The following is a 6469-nucleotide window of genomic DNA, read 5'->3' on the forward strand; positions in this document are numbered from 1 at the left end:
TCATTGTTAGTATATGGAAATATTCTTCATTTTTATGTGCAGACCTTGTATCCTGTGACGTTGTTTAAGTCACTTACTAGTTTTAAGGTTTTGGAGTTTGTTTGTACATGCCTGAGGATTTTCTTTGTAGACAATTATGTCATCTGAAAATCAAGAAGATCTTGTTTTTTTCCTTTCCAGACTATTTGATTTCTTTTCCTTGTCTTATTGAAATTCGAGTAATCTGCTGAGTAAGAGTGGTAGGAGAAGACATCCTTGCCTTGGTCTCAATTGTAAAGAGTATGTTAGTTTCTCTTTCTGCGGTTAACAAACTACTGAAACTTAGTGCCTTAAAACAATATGAATTTATTATCTGACATATCTATAGTTCAAAAGTGGAAAACAAGTCACAGTAGCATAATCTAGAGAGTCCAGCAGAGCTATGTTCCTTTCTGGATATTCTAGTGACTAATCTATTTCCTTGCCCTATATTTATAGCCTCTAGATATTGCCCATATTCCTTGGCTCATGGCCCTCTTGCCCCATCTTCAAAGTGAGCAACATTGGGCTAAATCTTGTCCATGCTTCCAAAATCTGTTGCTCCTTCTTCTGCCTCCTTTCACTTATGAAAATCTTCTCCAAACTGTAAAGACTGGGAGAAGTGCAGGCTTTGTTCAGTGAATAAGCACCAGCATAGATACTCAAAGAAAATGAAGAACCAAGGGAAGATGTTCCAAACAAAAGGAAAAGATAAATCTCCAGAAAATAAACATAATGAAATAGAGTTCTATGACTTAACTGAAAGAGCTAAAATTAACTTTCATAAGATACTCACTGAGGGGAGAGCGGCAAGATGACGGAATAGGTAGGGAGCACACTGATAGTTCGGCAAGACACAGGTTAATAAAAGTGGAGATACTGCAGGGTCAAGGAAGAGTAGGGGAAGAAACAGCAGAGGAAACTCTTCCGGATCTAGTGATTCACAGTGGACCTGCGTGGAGAGCGTGGGAGCCCAAGTTCGGGACACCAGCGGCAGACTCAACACACCAGCAATGGAACGCGAGGTGAGCTGAACCTCAATAGCCTGAGACACTGGCGGACAAGCGGAAAGAGGAGACTAGAGGGAACGAGGCTTGAAACTCTGTGGGGAAGAGTTCACCAGGCTAACTAGAAGAGAGAGAGGAAAAAAAAAAGTGAATGATACGGACACGAGTTTCTTTCTCTCCGCTCACCCCTCAAAGGCTATCAAGACAAAGAGCAGGCGCCATTTTGGACATACGTCATAAGCAGGGCGACTTCAAGTCTGCACCGGCCCAGAGCCTAGCAGAAAAACCTGACTCTGGGGGGTGGGGGCGGTGAAATAACAGGAGATTAGGATCGAACTTGGCAACCCAGTGGGAGACTGCAGGAGAACTGGAGCCCACACCGAGGGCAGCAGAGATTCCCTGTGTGGTCCTTGGGAAAGAGCTTCTGATCTCTGGCTCCTGTGGGTATATAATTCGCCTGCTAACTACCTCCAATTACATTCAGCTGTGCGGAATTACTTCCCTTTTGAATAAAAAAAAAAAAGAAAGAGAGATTTACCACGCCTAACCTGGGAGTGTCATCTCATTTGTGAATGAAGTTGAAATTAAGACTTTTCATAGCAAACAGAAACTGAAAGAATTTGTTGCCACTCGTCCTGCCCTGCAAAAGATGCTTAAAGATGTGTTACACACAGAAACACAGAAACATGGTCACCAATATCAAAGAAGGTAAAGGAAGGAAACCTCATAGCAAAAGATCACAGGAAGCTCAATTTCTCTTTGACATAGAATTAAACTCTGATGCTCTGTTAAAGCAATGTGTTAAAGTAATCTATTATGTTCTCTTGATGTCTGTTCAATTCTAATTGTTCAAAAACAGCTGAATTTTTATTAAGAGCTATGGGTTATTTAAATATGTGCTTATTTTCAAAGATTTGAATAATCACCTTGTAACAATGATCAAATTTGGTCTATGTTATGTCATGATTTTAAGGAATCTTATTTCAACCAGATATTTTGGATTTTGAGCCTTCTTGGCATTCTTGACAGGCATTCAAAAAATCAAAGTTTCAAACAATCTGGACTCTAAAATTTCCAGTAAATCTTGGACTTTGGTTTTTCCAGTTTGGGCCCAACTAAAAAAACCGAAGGACCTATGTCTCTCATCTTATAGAGACACCAACTAATCAGGCTACTTGGATTATATTAGAAGTACTGTCAAGATGTGACGTGGTACCAAATTTTAGGTTTCTATAATGGAAAATGCTATTAATACAAATGTTTGAGAATTAAAAAGTCTAATGATCTTGTGTTACTAGACATGATAGTTATCTTAATGAGAAAGCCCCAGAGGCCTAAAGGGTTAAATACTTGTAAAATCCTACAGGTGCTTTCAAAAATACTGTGAAGTAAGCAAGTGCCTCTTGTTGGTTGATGAGTTTATAATTTTAAACATGGCGACTTAAAGTCTTTTGTCATCCACAGTTATATATGATTTGCTGCTCATAAAACTAAAGCGTTGTTGGTTCTGTGTTTAGCTGTCCTCCTATAGGTTCCTATGGACTTTTTCCAGCCACTTCTATTGTATTCAGTACTTTGGGATGGCTCTGTAAACAGATGAAGCCAATAATGTATTAACAGTACCAACTGAGAGAAAGTATGGTTAACTGAGGTTACTAAAAACAAAAAGCAATTCAAATCAATTGGCAATCTACAAAAAGAGTTAAAGATTTTAAAAGCTATTATTAAAATTGCTATATTGGTCTATTATGCTATGTTATATGTGTGTACATATTGTATGTCCACATGGGAAAATTTTATTAAGAATTTTATTTTAAATGGCTTATAGATAAGATTGTCCATAAATTTTTTTTTGGACAGGCAGAGTGGACAGTGAGAGAGAGACAGAGAGAAAGGTCCTCCTTTTGCTGTTGGTTCACCCTCCAATGGCCGCCGCGGTAGGCGCGTTGCGGCCGGCGCACCGCGCCGATCCGATGGCAGGAGCCAGGTGCTTCTCCTGGTCTCCCATGGGGTGCAGGGCCCAAGCACTTGGGCCATCCTCCACTGCACTCCCTGGCCACAGCAGAGAGCTGGCCTGGAAGAGGGGCAACCGGGACAGGATCAGTGCCCCGACCGGGACTAGAACCGGTGTGCCGGCGCCACAAGGCGGAGGATTAGCCTAGTGAGCCGCGGCGCTGGCCTAGATTGTCCATAAATTTAAGCTGCTAAAATCAAAGATACATTTTAATTCGTGTGACCTGAATCTCTGTATCATATGTTTTATACTTGCTGGTAGAAAGAAACTAAAAACATTTTATATGGTTGTGCTTATGCTTACTGGTTAAACAAACTACACCATGTTAGATATTTAAGAGATGTTTCCAAATACATGATTCTTAAAATTTCTAGAAGGCAGTGGACCTTCTGGTAAATGTTTTCTTAAGTTGTTATCTAATGGTTGAAATGGTTTGCTAAGTATTCATGTAATATTGCTATTGTCAGCAAGCGATCTAGGACTTGCTCCCTCATTTCTCTACTCTAAGCCCAACTTGTGCTTTCATTTCTCTATTCTCCTCAAGGTAGGAAACTAATTCTATTATGAAGGAATCTGTAGGACACACAATTTAATCTTTAGACCTTATAAAAGAGATGGCTAACATTTTTCTGTAATAGCATAGCCAAAATAAGAACTTAAATAATAATCTCATCGATAGATTTTCTTCGCCATCAGCGAAGTATACAGTAAGTAGAAAAAAACCTCCCTTTCAGACCAAAGGGAAAGAAAGTTTTAAAGTGAGAATATAATTTTCCTCATGGGCATTGTCTACCTTAGACAAACTACTACAGAACATGCCTGTGGCTATAGACTTGTAGTTCAGGCCACCGAAGATTAGAGATGGGACTTGGGCACTCCCTTGACTTGCATCCTCTGGTCTGCTTGAACACAAACCAGGAGGAAAAGAAAGCTAGGCATCAGAAGCAATGGGTGGCAGGCCTATTAATGGCTGATCTGTACAGTGATCTGCCCTCAAGGAGACCCAACAGGCCAGTCCACTGCAGTGGCTTTCAATGTGGTAAGCCTGGGCTTCAGCAGAAGTCAGCTTGTGAAGAGCCCTGGCAGCTCTGCCAAGAGTTGGATCACTGGAAATGGACCTGCCCTGGAGTCGAAGGATGCCCAGGTCAGAGCCACAGATCTTATTGGCTCTAAGCTGAAAAGCCCTTCACTCAGCCCAGCTTCCAAAGTGACCCCTGCAGTTGAGGGGATGGCCAAGCAGGGTCACCAACATTGCAGGCAGAACTGTAAATTTCTTGTTAGAGATGCCCCCTGCCTTTACCTGGCCAGCTCTCCTCCCAGGCCAGCCAAGTAATGAAAGTCAACAGAGTGCCTTCCCCTAGGAGGTTCACACCTCCCTTAGGATATACCCCATGTGAAGAGATAGGTAGGTCTGGGCCTCTTCACTTACAAGGCCTAAAGCCCACCAGATTATTATCAAGCCCCTTCTATCAGGTTCTATTTGCCTCTCAATCAGAAAACTTAATTGTAGCTTAGACAGCACCTTTCTTAGCTCCTCTAATAATGACTCTGTCCTTTGTTCTAGACCCTGTCTAGCACACTTGAGCCTCATTCCTTTGTGATCATAACCTCTACTCTACCCCCAATGGCTCTACTGCCAACCTGTGTGTACTGATGGTCCTCTTCCCCACTTAATGCTGTATAATTGTTCAAACCTGGTAAATGCCACTCTTAGGATCATTGGTTACTATCCTCATCCTGTCTTTTATGACCTTGTCTAAATATGATCAGAGTTGGCAACTCATGACGACAGCCTAGGGTGGTTACTGGCACCATAAACTAGAGTGTCAATTTGTTGGGTCAACAAAAGTAGTCACTGTGCACTTGCTCCTCATGTGGGATCTCTGTCCTTAATGTGCTGTACATTGTGATTTAATGCTATAACTAGTACTCAAAGAGTATGTTTCACTTTGTGTTTCTATGTGGGTGCAAACTGTTGAAATCTTTATACTAAATTGATCTTCTGTATATAAAGAGAATTGAAAATGAATCTTGATGTGAATGGAAGGGGAGAGGAAGCGGGAGAGGGGAGGGTTGTGGGTGGGAGGGAAGTTATGGGAGGGGGAAGCCATTGTAATCCATAAGCTGTACATTGGAAATTTATATTCATTAAATAAAAGTTAAAAAAAAGTTACTCACTGAGGTCACAACACATTAACAAAATGAAAATTTCAACAAAGTTTTTAAAAAGTGTCAAACAGAGATAATGGACTGAAGAAATACTAACTGATTTGAAAAATACACTGGAACGGTTCAATAGCAGACTGTATCAAGCAGAAGAAAGGATCAGTGAACTCGAACACAGGCCACTGCTGATATTTCAGAGGAACATAAAGAAATATTGGGAGAAAATCCTGAACAAATACTAAGGAAATTACCAAGTGTACCTTGATGGGACAAGGAGTCCTCTTTGGGTCACATGGACTCTCACAAGGAGAAAAGAGAAAGAAAACACCAGAAAGTTTATTCAAAGAAATAATATTTGAGTAATCACATCACAAACCCATGGAAGGAGATTGACATCCACATCTGAGAAGTCTAAGAATAACAAATGTGATGAACCCAAAGAAATTCACACTTAGACATATAATAATCAAATTTACAAAAGACAGAGAATTTTCCAAAAGTGACATAGCATAGACTTGTAACACAAATGGGAATTGTTATAAGGACTTGGAGTAGATTTTTCAACAGAACCCTTGCTGACCAGAAAGGAGCAAGGTGATATATTGAAACTAAAAAGACAAATCTGCCAGAAAAACCCTTATTCAAAAATGTAGGAGAAATAAAGGCTTTTGCAGGCAAATAAAACCTGAGAATTATTCACCACTAGACCTGCCTTATACGAAATGCTAAAGAGAGTTCTTCAAGCTGAAATGAAAGAATGTCAACTACTATAGCAAAGAAAGTAGTAAGCTCATCGTTAAAAGTGGGTGTACAGACAAGTACAGAATATGATATTATATTATGGTGGTAGTTAAACAAATTTTAATTCTATTGTGAAAGTTTAAAAAACAAAACTATTCAAAATAATCACAACTAAAATGTATTAAAAGGTAGACAATATGAACAAATATGAATTGTGATAACAATGACATAAAGTATGTGTGGAGGGAGGAAACGTTAGGGTAGAATTTTTGTGTGACTGAAATTAAGCTGCTATCAGTTTAAAAAGCTGTAAGATATTCATGTAAGTGTCAAAGTAACTGCAAAAATACCCATAGAGATCATACAAAACAAAAAGAAATAAGAATCAAAGCATCTTAAAACAAAAACAAAACAAACAGGAGCATGCATTGTGGTATAGTGGGTTAAGGGATCATTCATGATACCTCCATCCCATATCAGAGTGCCAGCTTGAGTCCCAGCTCCTGTGCATCCTGGGAGGCAG

This window comes from Lepus europaeus, chromosome X, assembly GCF_033115175.1.
Source record: "Lepus europaeus isolate LE1 chromosome X, mLepTim1.pri, whole genome shotgun sequence".
NCBI lineage: Eukaryota > Metazoa > Chordata > Mammalia > Lagomorpha > Leporidae > Lepus > Lepus europaeus.